The 16234-nt window shown below is 44.5% G+C and overlaps 1 non-coding gene across 1 annotated transcript; it reads left to right on the forward strand.

Moving 5' to 3' along the window:
• The first annotated feature begins 15767 nt into the window (after nt 1–15767).
• Nucleotides 15768–15898, forward strand: LOC147826872 (small Cajal body-specific RNA 20). The gene has a single exon (XR_015453401.1).
• Nucleotides 15899–16234: the final 336 nt, after the last annotated feature.

Below are 16234 nucleotides of genomic sequence, written 5' to 3' on the forward strand. Positions count from 1 at the left end.
CTTACTGACTTATGGTTCTGGAGGTAGGGCGGCCCTGGCAGCCTGGCGAGGATCCCAGTGGCTGCATCCCAACATGGTGGAGAAGCGGAAAGGGAAACAGCTTCAAGCAAGACAGGGAAAGTGTGCGGGGTGGCCTTGCTTCCTACCAACCTGCTCTCGTGGGACTGAGACCCATTAAGGCATTGATGAGGGTGGAGAGCTGCTATGGACCAATTACCTCCTGCTAGGCTGGGTCTTTTCAAGGCCCCATCACCTCAACTGCGCCATATGGACCAAGCTCCAGCACAGGAACCTTTAGGGGATGAGCCATATCTGAACCATAGCAGGCAGGCCGAGTCTGCAAATGTGAAGTCTTCCCGGAGTGGCTTCCCTAATGAAGATATGGGTTTCACTCTGGCTAGAGAGCTTACTGTAATGTTTACTCAGTGTTTGTGGGAAGTTACAGTATTGGGATTTTTCTCCCAGCTGTCAAAGCATATGTGAATTATTGTTTATCAGAAGACATTTGAGTTACTTTTTTCTCTAATAAGGGGAACACTTGTACCCTTTCACTCTTAGCTGCCTTACTGGGGTTTGAATGTGTGAGTAAATTATAAGGGTATATGTAGAATTTTTTTTTTTTTGGTACTGGGGATCGAACTTGGGTCCTTGTGCTTGTGAGGCAGGCGCCAGAACCACTGAGCTAAATCCCCAGCCTGGATATGTAGAATTTTCATACAGGAAAATGTAAAGATCCATTGTGTTAGTTACTTTTCTCTCGTTGCTGGGACAAAATACTCGACACCCAAAGTTAAAAGGGAAGAGGTTTATTAGGCTTACAGTTCATAGAGGTTTCAGTCCATAATCAGCTGGCTCCAAGGCTGGGATAGTAAACAGGCATCCCAGAGGAGAAACAACATGACACAAGGCAGCAAAGGCAACAAGAGAGCCTTAACAGCATCTGCCTGACCCTTTTATTTTATTCAGACTGCTTAGGGCGGGTAACACGCACACCCTTAATCCTAGTGCCTTTGAGCCTAGCATTGCATCATGAATTAATTCCAGCTTCACATACAGATCAAGCCTATGACCACATGAGACTTTGGGGGGACCTCCAAACATCCATGTACATACTAGGTGGACCTACTGGTAAGCAGACATGTAAGGCCATCTACCCATGATTTATCATTAGGTTATAGAGACCTGTCGCAAACCAACTGCTTAATTTCGTCTGATTTCATGACCATTAATTCTTAGAGGAACTCCAAGCTTTCCACCTTAGTGATGGTGAGTAGGTCTGCACTTTGGCCATATGGAAGAAGGAACTGCACCCTGCCCCTGGCATGTGCTGATTGGCACTGCTGACTCAGCACTTTCTGCATCTGTGAATGGCTGAGAAGTTGGCAGCCAGGGGGGAAAAAATTGCTCACTTCAGAAACCCATGCAGGTTTCTCTAGTTCTCAAATCTGGTAAGTAGGTGTCAATATTTAAGACTGGAAAGAAGAGGGATTTTTCCAAAGTCAGTGTTGTGTTTCCTTCCCACATCAACCTTCATTTTGTAACCACTGCAGTAAAAATAGAAGACTAATGGCCTGACGTTTCACATCCTTCCTAACAGAGGCTGGAGCAGCCCAGGCTCCTGCTTTTGTTTTGCTTTCTGCCTTAGCAGTTTGCTTTGAATACAGAAGGCTAACGTTTGCTTATGATTTTAGAAGAGAACTGGGATTTTTCGGGTGCTAAAGGTGAATCTGGTGCTGCGCAAGTGCAAGGACCTGAGTTTGATTCCCAGTACCAAAAAAAAAGGTGGACATAGTAGTCTTGAAACTTTTTGACCCTTGGTGAAGACACAATCCAGGGTCAGCAAGTTCAAATCACAGACTGAAAAAGACAAAATCATTAGAGGCACTGTGCAGTGTCTTCTAGCCAGTCCAGCCTTGCAATCTTTAATTGTGAAGTCCTTGGATTCAAATGACGGTATCCTTTTGAAGCTGTGAACATTGTATGGTTCCTGTAGCCAAGAGAACCTAGTGTCATGTTCTTGGACCTCCAGAACTGTGAGCTAAAGAAACCTCTTTTTATACAGTTCCCAGTCTCGGGTATTTTGTTATAGCTACGCATAACAGACTAAGACAATTTGAAATAGACAAAACTTAAATTTGGTCCCCAAAAAGCTTTCCTGGTGCCTACAAGTAGAAAATGTTTTCTGTTTTTAACAACAAGAAGAAAAGTGGCTCATGTTCCCATCCCCAGCCCAAGGGAAGCTGCTCCCTGCTTTGTCCCTTTTTTGCCATGGAAGAGAGTGTTATGGTGCCATGTTTAAAACCAATGGTTGGTGCTTTGTAACAGAGCAAAATCTTGCTCAATAGAACAATACATCAACTACCTGGACTTTTTTCCCTTCGCTTCTATTAATACAAGATAGCCCCTGAGGCTAATGTTCAGTCCTCAAGATCAAAGGGTGAAAGAAGCACACAGCCCCTCACCTCAGCAGCTGCCTCTTCCCTTCAGGCCCTCGTGACTTGAATCTGCTGGGCTTCGGGGTCAAGAATTGTTAACATTTTCCCAGTTACACCAGTAGGTACACATGGTTCAGAATTCGAAAGGTCTAAAAGGGTAAATGGTGATGACTGTTCCGAGTTCCCCTTCTTGTGGCAAGCAGTGGGATTATCAGTGGGGTTTTTGTTTTTGTTTTTCAGTTAAAGGCAGAAGCTTTGGATCATTATCAGCTGAGCCCAGGGATTCTGCCGGCTCCTTGTCCTGGAGGAATCCATGGCTCAGCCAGAGAGAGGGGAGAGCAGCTTCTCTCTGTTTGTGCTTGAATGTGTGTGTGTGTGTGTGCACATGTGCCAGACTGGCCTCAGGCAACTCCAGTCTTCTGTGCTATCTCCCCTTCGATTCTCCCCCATACCCATCCTGCTCCTATCACCAGCCAGGGGCCTGGCACCTCTTCTCACCCCAGCAGAAAGGATGGGGAAAAAGCCCAACATGAGAGGAGGATTTTCAGGAATGGTAGATAGGAGGAAAAGGAGCCACACTCAGATTCTACCCCAGAATTTCCCCTGGGATGAGGTGAGGTGGATAGCTCTGCTATTCTTTTTACAGCTATGACCCAAGATGAACCATTTGTCCCGTCAGCCTCTGTTTGCCAACTGGAAAGTGAGGAACAGAAGGAGAACAGAAACTCTAAATTCTAATGCTACAGGGCCAGGCAGGTGATACACGCAAGGAAGGCGAGACCAGACCGCTCACAGTATGAGAACAGGGCAGGGCGTCACTCTAAAGAGGCAGCTGCCTCGGTGTGGCCATGTAGTGCCATGAGGAACTCAAGCCTTACAAGAGAAGCCAGTAAATAAGTGGTCCATTGAAGGAGTTGAACTTGGAAGGAAAAAAGAAGTGGCTTTTTTCCCGTATCACTTTCTTTAACAATGCTCTGATTTCTCCTTCCCTCTCTGATGACATCGTGAAGGAACAGATTAGATGTTATGACTTTCAGATATAGAAACAGTTCCAATAAAGATAGCAGCTGTCTGGGTTGGGGATTTAGCTCAGTGGTTCCAGCGCCTGCCTCACAAGAGCAAAGTCCCAAGTTCAATCTGTGGTATGGAAAGAGAGAGAGAGAGAGAGAGAGAGAGAGAGGGAGAAAGGAAGAAAGAAAGAAAGAAAGGAAAGGAAGGAAAGAAAGAAGGGAGAGAGAGAAAGACAGAAAAAAAGAAAAAGAGAAGCAAGCAAGCAGCTGCCTCGTAGGTACTGAAAACTCATTTTGTTCAAGTCAAACTTTCTATATCTCTTGTAATTCAAAATTTCAGCCCTCTTCTTGGTTCAGGTATGAGTCCTCACTCTGCTTCTTCCTCAGCAGCCAGCTCCTTCAGAATTGGGAACAAAGCTGGAGAAGACAGGTGTAAGGAAGATCAGCCCTTGTGCTCTAGTGCGCGGGCATTAGAGAAGAAGGAGAACGTCTTTCGTGACAAGAATTGCTATTATCTGGCTATTGGTGGCTGTCTTAGTCACCTTCTCATCCCTGAGACACAACACCTGACAGCCACAACTTAAAGGAGGGTAGGTTTATTTTGGCTCATGTTTCAGTCCACAGTTGGCTGGCTCCAGTATGGCAGGGGGCCCTGGCAGAGGGCAGCTGCTCACAGCATGGCGGACAGGAAGCAGAAAGAAAGGAGCCAGGGAGGGAGACACACCTTTCTCCAGGCCACACCCCTAGTGAAGTGACCCTCCTAACTAGGCTCCACCTCCCAACATCACATTTACTGTAAACTCATCAGTGGATGGATCCATTGATGAGTATCATGCCCCCATGATCCAGTCACCTCCCAATGCAGCAAAGCACTTCCCTATGAGTGCATGGGACTTTGGGGGAATATCTAGATATAAAGCATAGCAATGGCCCCAAAGCAGCAGTTGCCTCAACACAAATTCTTCCTGGGGCCCTTCTGTGGGTTCTTCTGGCTGACTAACAGGATCTCCAGGCCCATAGTTCTGCTTCCCAGAATGTGCTTCCAAGCGGGGTCCTTTCAACCTTTCCCCACTTCAGCCCCTCTGAGGCTTGAGTCCTCTGCCGTGGCAGGCTGCCCTCTTCAGTGAAGTCTCAGCACTAGGCTTCACCCGGAACCCAGCCTTCTCCCTGTGTTTCCATTTCACCATAGGGACACTCCACTTCCAAATGAAGCCAGTCCCATTTGGCCAACTGCTACCACTGACTCCTCATCCTGCCCCTGTGGACGGCTTTCGCTAGCCTCCTGCTTGTAGAATTCCCCAGGTGCGAAGCAGGAGCAGCCTTTATGGAAAGGGTTGCCAAAGATGGGTCTGCAGGCACGGAGGGTTGATACCCATCTCTCCTCCTGACCTGCACACCCCACCCCAGGTCCACCCTCAATTTGTTCTTTTGTTGAGACAGGGTGTCACTATGTTGTTCAGGCCGGCCTTGGCTTCACTATGTGGTCTAGGCTGGCCTCAAACTCCTGTCTATCCTCTTGCCTTCGCCTCCCAAAAGCTGTGGTTACATGTGTGTCGCCGTAACCAGCTCCATGCTCAGGGTCTTGAAGGCCCCTCATTTGGCTTGGGACAGTGGGAATGGAAAGAGTAGATTCACTTCAGTGTGGCCCCTTTGTCATCCTTCCAGGTGGAGCTGAGTTTGCTATCCTTTGCGAGACCTGCCTTGGTGTATTCTACGTGTGGGATATAGGTGTGCTCACCTTGCTTCCTGCTTTGAGACTTTGTGTCTATCCAATAATATGTTACATAACAAACCTGGTTTTATAGGTTAAATGTCAAGTTTTTATACGTGAGAGCTCTGCTTGGGACGAGCTCTGAGGTCTCTTCGAGCCCAGGCCATCTGGGAACTTATGGCTCTGGTAGCTCTAGGATAGACCTCTGGGTGACAGAGCTTCTCGGAACTGTATTGTGCTGAATGGATGCCACCAATGCCCAGGAGGAACAAGGGATGAGGGTTGGGCCAGCAGGTGGCAGGAGAGAACAAGCCCGAAGAGCTGGAAGCCACCACAGAGGTCATCAAAGCTCATTTACTCTTGGCCGGGGAGTTAGCTCAGTGGTTTCGCCGCCTGCTGGGCAAGCTCAAGGACCTGAGTTTGATCCCTGGTACCAAAACAATAAAAAAAGAAGAAGAAGAAGAAGAAGAAAAAGCTCATTTACTCTCCTATGACCTTTAAGACACCCAAAGCAGGAGGCCTCAGCCTTAGTATGAACGCATGGGGGTTGGGGGATGCTTACGACTTCCTAAAGCCATTCTTTTTGTTAGAAACGGATTGATTGAGCTCAAGTTAGCCTCACAGTGGCTTCCGGCTGTCATTTGGTCTTCTGGAGTGCAGATTGGGTTCCTCCCCCGTGGAAGAGCTTTCCAGGTTTGAAGACGATGTCAGCTGCTGTCTGCAACTGCTCCTCAGCACCCCATTGGCGATATCCAACGTGACCCAGCAGGAAAAGCAGGCTCCTCACATCCCATAGAGCGAGGACCCCACCTTTCCCTGTTTGCCTAACTCTCAGGAGAGAGCAGCCCTGGGTGTGCTGTGCAGGATGTCCAGCGGGGACCCCAGCCAGCGGCAGAAGAGCAGGGCACAGATGACTCTTCGCAGAATGCAGCCTGGATCACCTAACTCCTCATCTTTCCCACGTATCACATGGATCAGATTCACCTGGGATTTGGGTGGTTTTTTTTCCCCTTTGGACTGCAATAAAAGAAAGACTTGAGATTTACTCCTTAAAATTTTTTTCTTGTAACAAATGTAGAAAAGGGCACATGAAAAGTATGTTCATTTTCAAGGACAACATATACATTCTGGTGACGATTATCCAGGTCAAGAAATAGAACAGTACTTGACCCTTCAAAGCCCTCTTTGTGCCCTTCCGTAATCACAGGCCTTCTATCCCCCCAACTCTCCTGACTTCTGTGATAATCAGTCATTCCCTTGTTCTTCTTTTTGGGTCGTGCCTTTAGCACACATCCCTTGTGGCTGAGACCAGCCCACTAGTCAACATCTTTGGACACGCTCAACCAGCTACAAAAGCCTCCTGATTTCATCTTAATCTGGACAATATTTTCCTCTTGCTCATCTGGTTGTCAAAACACTCATTGCTTGAAATCCAGATACAATTTATTTATGGCATCTTCCTGATTCACCAGAACCAACCTTGTCAGTGAAAGGAAATGCGGCTTAGAGAATGTGTACACGAAGCAGCCCTTTGATTTCTGTGATTTTCTCTAAGACTGATGGCAAACTTACCAAGACTAGAATTGTAAGAATTCACTGTCGACCTTTGGAAAATCAGAACCACACTTTTGGATCTCTGGCCTTGCTGTCCGTGATTTCTCAAAGTTCACAAATTGAGAGATTTCCATCCACAGGTTTTCAGTATTGGAGGAAACCTCTGTGGGCCAGGAAGCTAGGACTCAGAGAGGACTGGAGCCATTTTTAGTGCAGAAAAGTAATTGGGACAGGGCTGTTAATAATAAAATTATTTATAAGAAATCAGCAGGAGTAAAGTTAAAAATCCAAAGATAAAGGGGAAAGGGGGAGATAGTCATGATGTGACGAAAAGCATGCATTTATGAGAAATGAGTTAGAGACTGCCAAACGGAAGTGGTTATGGTAGAGTTGGAACGATTTCATAGTCGGTCCATTTAGCATGGAACAATGACTGTCTCCACCTGGAACAGGAAAGAAGAAAGAAGACAAGATAGTCTGGAGCTACAGATGCAGGGGCTTAGACCACTGGTGAGACCTTTGTGAGGTTAGACCAGGGGTGAGGGCAGCTTGACAAAGGCCCCAGGCCCCCAGGAAGGATATCGGATGTCAAAAGAGGAGGCGTAGGCAGTGGGAGGCAGGACAGATTATGTGACAGAGTCTGAGGAGAGCTAAGTGACTTAGAGCAGGAAAGAGAAGGCAGTGAAGGTGGGGCCGAGGACTTGGTGTACCCTGCCCAAGAGGAGGCACAGAGAGAATGAGGAGCAAGGGGCCCAGGTGGGGTCCCTGAGGCTCCGGGCATCAGGGACACGTGAGCCTGTACCTGTCACTAGAGGGGAAAGGGAGGAGCGATAAGGATGCGGGGAGTGCTGTGCCCTCTGAGTCACACTCCCCCGTGATGATCCCCACAGTGCAAGGGCCTGACAGGGCAAGGACGGATGGCAGGTTAGGTTTGGGACAAACAAGGCTGAGTGCCACAATAAGGTAGAGAGGGACACAGTCAGTCATTTTTGTTTTGTTGGATTTTTTGCACTCCAAAAATTGAGCTCAGGACCTTGCGCTTGCAAGGCAGGAGTCGCGCCACTGAGCTAAGTCTCCAGCCGGGAGTTGTGTTTTTTATGTCTCAGAGCTGGCTTATTTTCTGAAGAGTTCATATAATCGTGTAATTCAAAATAAAAGTACATTAAAAGGTGTACATCAAGAAGCCTGATCCCCGGCCTTCCGCCCTTCCCTTATCTTCCTACCTATTCTTGTTCCATTAGGTTGTTCTTTGGGTGTCATTCTAGCATTTATTGATATCTATACATCCATCTTCATCTGGTCCTATGTCTACACCCACATCGCTGTCTACCTATGTAATTTCATTTTGGAGCAATTTCAACTCTACAAAGAACTTCCCCAGAGACCCTCAGAGACCTCATTTACATTTTACCAATGGCCCTCTGGGATTCTAGCAAAGGACCCAGTCCAGTCCAGGATTCCCTGTCACATCCAGATGTTATATCTCTCTAGTCTCCTTCAATCTGGGGCAGTCAACAGCGCTTCCTTGAACTTACTTGAAAATGTATTTGGCATGGTGACACTTTGAAACTATGTAATTCTATTTCTCATCTCACTTTTACCTGCTAGCCTTAGCTTCCATTGATGTTTTAGGCTGAATTAATTGTATCCTGACGACTCTAAAGTGATGGATTTCTAATGTTATCATTCTATATTTATTAGTTTGACATTTTAGCCTAAGGAAGAGCCTTCTCTTTTTCACATGGATTTATTTGTATGTTACTTTTTTTTTTTTTACCAGTGCAGGTTTCCTATTTTATCCAAATGATTAAAGTCTATTAATATCATTTTTTGATATTCAAAATGTTCCATATTTGAATATTAGGAGCCCTTCAAAGCTAGTTGTTATGTCTTCTGACATATCCCCATTATTCTTTGAACATTTCCTTATTTTCTGGTACAGAAAAGAAAATGTTCCAGGGTCATCTTGTACTTTTTCTGCTCAGCCCTGGGATCATGGACTACTTCCTTCCTTCACGGACTACTGGTTCCTTTTAGTAGAAAGTGCTACTCAGTCACCACCATCCCTGGGGCCACATTGGCTGCATTTCCACTGGAGCATTCCCAGGGCCTCTCAGTGGAGATACACACACCTATTCCCTTTGTAGCTCTATTTACTTTTCTATCTGTCTGTCTACCTGTCTGTTAAACCACAGGGTCACATTACTACTTCCAACTCCAACCCTTACTATGGGGTTCATTCTTATTTTCCCTCTTTTCTTCTTTATACCTATCCTCTCTGTCGGCAGGAATATTGCTCCCATTTCTCCAATGTACCAGGTGTGATAGAAAAATACGGTGTTTAACTTTGAAATAATATATTTCAGTAAAAGACACGTTGTTATTAATCCCTCTCCAATACTTCTTCTTGCTTTGAACACACTGATCTCATCATTCCTGCCACTTTCTGAAGCAGCTCTGGAAGTCCTCTCTCATGAGTGTCTTTAGTTGAGTTGTGGCTGTCTCAATGTCCTGAATGGATTAAAAAAATTTACCTTTTGTGGTCATTTTGACTTTGGGGAAAGAGCCAAAAGTCCCCTGGCCCCAGATCCAGTGAATAAGCGGGTAAAGATACACTATAATGGTTTTATGCAGCCTTTTCACTGAATGACTTTTGGTCATCCTATTATTGATGTCACTTATAAAGACACACAAACAAGAGGATTTCCAGGACTGCTTCAGAAAGTGGCAAGAACAACAGAATACATGTGTTCTAAGTGAGAGAGATTATTTTAAAGGGAACTAATGGCAACACGTCTTCTAATTTTTTTATTTAAATATTTACCGCATAGTTTGGTCACACCTTGTATTGACTTACCCAGTCCTTGGCACGTAACCCACACTGGGCTTCCTCTGCTGCCTGCCCCGATGGACACTGGGTAAGATGTTGACATTGCCCATGAGAGGATGGAGAGAAGCATGTATTTGTCACCTGTTTGGTTTGTACACAGGTTTGTATAGGGATGAGGTGAGGGAGGAAATGAGAATAACTTAGACTTCTGGCAAGATGGTGCTGTTCATCCTGTAGTAAGGCTCCCCAATATATCCTGAGGTCTGGCTGACCTAGGAGGAGAAGGGATGGGAGAAGAAGCCTGGATGGAATTTGCTGGGAAGCTGTCTTACTCTTCACCTCACCATGCCTGGCAACTATGAACTTCTGTACACTAGATGTCGAAAACGGTGATTGAGTTGAGTGGTTGATTTTTTAAAAGGCAATCAACTTTACTCCTCATAAAGAAATGCAAATTTAACCTATACATTATTATATCTCACCTATTGGACAGAGAAAGTCTAGCAGTTGGGTCACATACTGTACTATAGTTCTGATCATTCCTGCAGGCAGTAGGGACAAGGGTAGAGTTTGAAAAACACGGATTTGGTCTCCACTTGAGGTAAATCTTTGGATCCCAGGAGACTTAAAGCATCTTAGGAAGCTGATGCATAGAAAAGGAAGGGCCAGTCCTCCTCTTTGTTCCCTTTTTGTGGCCTGCATGATTTGGTTTTGTTTTTCTCACTGTGTCTCTCTATCAGTGCCATTCCTTCTTCCTGATCTAGCCAACTTATTTGTTTATGAACAAATATTCACTGAGCATCTACGTTATGCAAACTCCAGGAGTGACTTGATTCTTTTCTCTTCTCTCTCTCTCTATTTCTCTCTTGTAAATTGTTTCTCCCTAATTTCTGTTTCTCCAGGCTTTGCTTCACCCTGACCCCCATGGTTCTTTGTCTATGTCTATGTCTATGTCTATGCCTATGTCATGATTCTTTCTGTGTCTTGACGGATACTCGTGTTTTCCCTCATCTTTTACTATTGCAAATTGTGCTGCATTGAATGGACTCGAAAGTCTATGCTATTTATGCTGCTCTGGGGAATAGATTCTTAGAAGTAGGCTTCCTGGGCCAAAGGCTAAGTCCTCGTGTGTGCTGGTGATTGTTGCCAAATTGTTCTCAAAGGGGCTGCATAGGCTTCACAGCCCATCAGTTCTCTTCTTTTTTCAATTTTTATTTTTTTATGAGTCCTTGTTTGTAGTACATAATGATCACATTCTTAATGGGGAGTTGGTACATCTACATAACACATCTTAATTCTTTTCTATTCTGTGCTATCTCCTAACTTCTTGGACTCCTCCCTTCTTATCCTTCCGGCATTTTCATATCACTCATACTGAACTAGTCCCCTTTACGACTCTTTCTGCCTGAGGTTGGTTTGCTTTTGTTTATTTTACCACATTCATCTTCCCTTTCTTTCTCCAACCACCCCTAATGTTCAAAAACAAAATGAAGCAAACAAACATAATTGCACTTTAAATTGGTGGCTTAACCACATGGAGAGTGATTATTTTAAAATACTCCAAAATACAGTAATTTCTCTGCACATCCTTAGTGGGATGTACTTCAAAGATAGAAAGAACTCCAAAAAGTCTTAAACTGCTTTCATCAGCCATTGTTTGTCATAGTACTGGTTCTGCTTTTCTGAAACCATTAAAGCTTCAGTAAGATAAAGCAAGTAATAATCTAGATGTTGTTAGAAATCAAGATTTATAGTTTAAGAGAAAAGACAAAAATATAGACAATCAAAGATACTAAGGAAAATTGTGTAATCCTGGAAATATATTTCAAGAGTGGTTGAAATATTTTCTTTGTTAAAAAGAAAATGTAGGTGCTCTTTTTCTTCTTCATCCTCTTTCTCTTCTTGAGCAACTCAGTCCTGAAGCCAGTCAGTGAAGCTTGGTAAAGCAGCTGTCATGTTAGGGTACTGGGACAGGCACCCCGAAGGTCAGAGGGTGTTCCTACGGATGTGAAGGTGCCCAGTGCAGGGGTTGTAGGCTGAGTGGGATGAAGAGATGACTGGGTGGAGGATAAGCTGGATATCAGGGTATGGGTGGGATTAGGAGGGTGTCCCCATGGAGGGTCAGTGGTGGCAGCCCAGGGTGGGAGGTTGGAGCTCCAGTGGGGTGGGCAATGGGATCCCAATAGGACTTGAAGTGGCAGCAGCTCTGAGCAACAGAAGGAGAGTTAGCAAACTGGTGAATGTATTCAGGATAGTGAGAGCCAGATTTTTGACCATTAGGAAAGGATATTGCAGATGCAGAAAGGGAGAAAACAGAATGCATCTTGTGGTGTTGGACTGGAAATGAACTCATAGTTTTCCATAAATGGATATATATAAGAGACCACCTCAGTGAATCCCGAGCTCCTGCTCAGTGCTATGATGCATGCCCAGAAGAAAGACCTGGAGACAGAGTTAAAGAGACAGAGATACAGATAACTGGGATGACCAATGCTCATGCAAGCAATGCTGAACAAGAAGGGCCTGGACACCCAGAGCTGTCAATATTTATTGCTGACATCATAGTTAGATTGAGGTAAAGGGGCTACGTGGAGGGTCTGTGTGGAGTTGCTATGGATACATTGCTAATGCAGGCAAGGCTTGTAGAGGAAGAGACAGAGCATTCTCGAATTAGGAACAGAACAGAAAAAAATGTAGGTTATGGTTAATAATTACCCTTGTCTTGGCAGAGGGTATCACAACCTCCAACTTGAAACTATACTACAAAGCTACTGTGATAAAAACAGCATGATACTGGCAAAGAAGCAGACTCGAGGATTAAAAGATGCCGAAACAACTCCAGACACACTCAGCCACCTCATCTTCCACAAAGGAGCCAACCACTCTCACTGGAGGAAAGATAGCCTCTTTAATAAATGGTGCTGGAAAAATTGGGTTTCAACTTGCCAAAGATTAAAACTAGACCTACATTCAAGAGATGCAGATGAAAACAGCACTGAGATTCCACCTCACCCCAGAAAGAATGGCTGCTATCAAGAAATCAACCAATAACAAATGCTGGCAGGGCTGTGGGAAAAGAGGAACCCTGCTCCATTGTTGGTGGGAGTGTAGACTGGTGCAACTACTGTGGAAGTCAGTATGGAAATACCTCAGAGAACTAGGACTAGAGGTCCCATTTGACCCAGCTATTCCCTTGCTGGGTATCTTCCCCAAAGAATTAAAAGAATCATACCACAGTGATATATGTGCACCCATGTTTATATCGGCACAGTTCATAATAGCTAAAGCTTGGAAGCAGCCCAGGTACCCATCAACTGGAAACTGGATAAAGAAGATGTGGTTTTTAAATATAATGGAGTACTACCCATCCATAAAGAATGAGAAAGTAGAGACTTTTATAGCTAAATGGATGCATATTGAGGCCATACTCTTAAGTGAAATACATAGGACACACATGTGTAAATACTGAATAGTTTCTCTAGTGTGAGAAACTGAAAGTGTAAATAAGGACTAAAATGATTAAAATGAGTAATTGATAATTTGAAATAGGAAAAGGTTCAAAGGTGTAGGGGTGGTGGGAGGGGAAGGGGAAAGGGAAGAAGGGAAAGGAAAAATTATGAGAAAAGAAAAAAAATGGAAACGAAATCTATGTAAATAGGGAAGGGTGGAGGGGATGAAGGGTGCACAGGTAATGGGGAAAAAAATAAGAACTAAGGTACATCATGTACAGGTACAAACACCCAATGATAAATGTAAACGGATTGTATACCTAAAATGTACCAATAAAAGAATTTAAAAAAACTAGACCTATATTGCTCACCATGCACTAAACTAAAATCAAAATGGATTAAAGATCTAAATCTTAAAATAGAAATGCTGAATCAGCTGGAACAGAGGTTAGGTAGAACCCTTGAAGACATTGGTGTAAGGAAAGATTTTATGAACAAAACCTCAATTGGCCATGAACTAGCACAAACAATCAACAAGTGGGATCTCTTCTTATTAAAAAGCTTCTGCACAGCAAGAGAAACCACCAGCTGTGTGAAGAGACAACCCACTATGTGGGAAAAAATTTTCACCTGCTATTCCTCAAAGGTCTACTAACTAGAATCTATAAAGAACTTTAAAAAATCAGACCTCCCAAATTTAAAGACCCAATCCAAAAATGGGCATCTAAAATGAACAGACATTTCTCAGAAAAAGAAGTAGAAATGGCAAATAAACATATGAAAAAATGTTCGACATCACTGGTCATTCAAGAGATGCAAATGAAAACAACACTGAGATTCTACCTCACCCCAGAAAGAATGGCTGCTATCCTGAAATCAACCAATAACAAATGCTGGCAGGGCTGTGGGGAAAGAGGAACTCTGCTCCACTGATGGTGGGAGTGTAGACTGGTGCAACCACTGTGGAAATCAGTATGAAAATACCTCAAAGAACTAGGACTGGAAGTTCCATTTGACCCAGCTATTCCCCTGCTGGTTATCTTCCCCAAAGAATTAAAAAAATCATACCACAGTGATATATGTGCACCTATGTTTATAGCGGCACAATTTGTAATAGCTAAAACTTGGAAACAGCCCAAATGCCCATCAACTGGAGACTAGATAAAGAAAATGTGTGTTTTTTTTTAAAAAAATGAAATGGAGTACTACTCAGCCATAAAAAATGAGAAATTAGAGATATTTTTAGCTAAATGGATGCACATTGAGGTGATACGCTTAAGTGAAATAAATAGGACACACATGTATAAATACTGAACGGTTTCTCTAGTGTGAGAAACTGAAAATGTAAATAAGAACTAAAAGGTGTAACAGGTAATGTGAAATAGGAAGAAAAGGGGAAAAGGGGAAGGGGAAGTGGGAGCAGTAGGGGAGAAGTAAAGAAGGGAATGGAATTACTATGAGGAAATGAAAAAATGGAAACAAAGTCTTTGTAAATAGGGAGGGATGGAGGGGTTGAAGGGAGGGAAGGGGAAGGGGGAAAAATAAGAACCAAGAGAGATTACGTAAAGGTGCAAATTTCCAATGATGAGTGTCATTATATTGTATACCTAAATTGTACCAGTAAAATAAAATTTAAAAATAAATAAATAAATATTTACTAAGAAGAAAATTAACCTTGTCTTTTTAGCAAAGAAGTTCTTCACTCTGGGAACGGAATTTGGTTGTGAGTCACTCTGACCTCCATGTGTAGGCTTCGGCCCGATTCACTTCTCAAAAGCCAGTTGTGGGGTGAACACTTGATAGCCTGCAGGGCTCACAACGTGCTTTGGGTATAATTAATAAGACAGTTCCCCACAGATGCAGCTGTTGTGACTGTTAATTGTGATGTCAGCTTGACTGGGTGAAGGAATGCCTAGCAGATCAGTGGAAACACTTCTGGGTGTGTCTGTGGGGGTGGTTCCAGAGGTGATTGGCACGTGAGCCAGCAAACCAAATGGGAAGGACCTGCCCTGACTGGTTGGTACCATCAGTAGGCTTGCAGCCAGGAGGGCATGCAAGGGCAGGAGAGAGGAAGTCTGCTACGTTGTTGGAAGTTCCATTCTGCTTGAGCAGGTGGATCTTTTTGCTGCGGTTGCCTGTGAACATCAGACTCCAGTGCCATCAGCCTTCTAATGCAGACTCAGCAGCGGCTCTCCAGGGAACTTCCAGGCCTTTGCTCTGCATCCTTGATCTCTTTTGTTGCACAGCTTCCAGCTTCTTGGATTGAACAATGACTGGATGCTCTAGCTTTCCAGGATGCCAACAATCACTGTGGACCCTCCTGCCTCTGATCCTGAAAGCCACAAATATTGAAATAAAAATAAAAATAAATATACATGTGCATGTGTGTTTATGTCTCCTACCTATGTCCACTGAGAAAGCTAGAGAACACACACTCAGTAAGTAATAAGCCCAGCTAGTTTGTATCCTGATCTAGTTCCTAAACACCAAAAGGAATCAACGTTCTTTAAAAAAACTGCTAGGGCCGGGGAAAGAGGTTAGTGGTTAGAGGTTAGTTCAGTGGTTTCGCAGCCTGCTGCGCAAGTGCAAGGACCTGAGTTCGATCCCCGGTACCAAAAAATAAAAAAATTTTAAAAATTTAAAAAAATTTAAAAACCTGCTAGATTAAAGGACCAAGACAGGAAAAATGTAAGGTAATGCATTAATTTTTTTATTGTTCCTAAAACAAAGAAATTGTCAAAGGCAGCTGAAGTTGCTTTAGAAGAAATCAGGACTTAGGGCCTCTTGCCCCTTGAGCTGCTGAGGATCCCACTGCTCCTCAGCCAGGGCTGGAGGCCAAAATCAGCCCCGGAGGAGAACTGTCAGAGCTGCCAAGAGTGGGCAGCCTTGTTTTCCTGCCTCAGACATGTGTGGTGGCTGGGAACTCGGGCTCTAGCAGGCGCACCGAGCCCAGAGCTGGACCAGGGCCTTACGTGGGGCCTCTGCCTTCCTTGGACCCTGCTCCTGGCCTAGTTTGCCCCACAGTAGGCACCGCCACAGGGTCCCACATAGGATCGTGCAGCGGGGCGTGGTGAAGAAGAGCTGAGAGCGGGTGCAGGAGAAGAAGAGGCCCTGTAGGTAGCAGGGCAAGAAAGTCTGGCCTGACACCCAGTACAGCACCGGAAGCACAGGGCCCACTTCTGAGCCCAGCGCCTGTCTCCGCCATGCTTTGTGGATTAACTGACAATGCAGTGTTTTAGAAGAGT

The sequence above is a fragment of the Heterocephalus glaber genome, unplaced genomic scaffold (genome assembly GCF_053883595.1).
Source record: "Heterocephalus glaber isolate CG9 unplaced genomic scaffold, H.glaber_assembly_v1.0 deba00001460, whole genome shotgun sequence".
NCBI lineage: Eukaryota > Metazoa > Chordata > Mammalia > Rodentia > Bathyergidae > Heterocephalus > Heterocephalus glaber.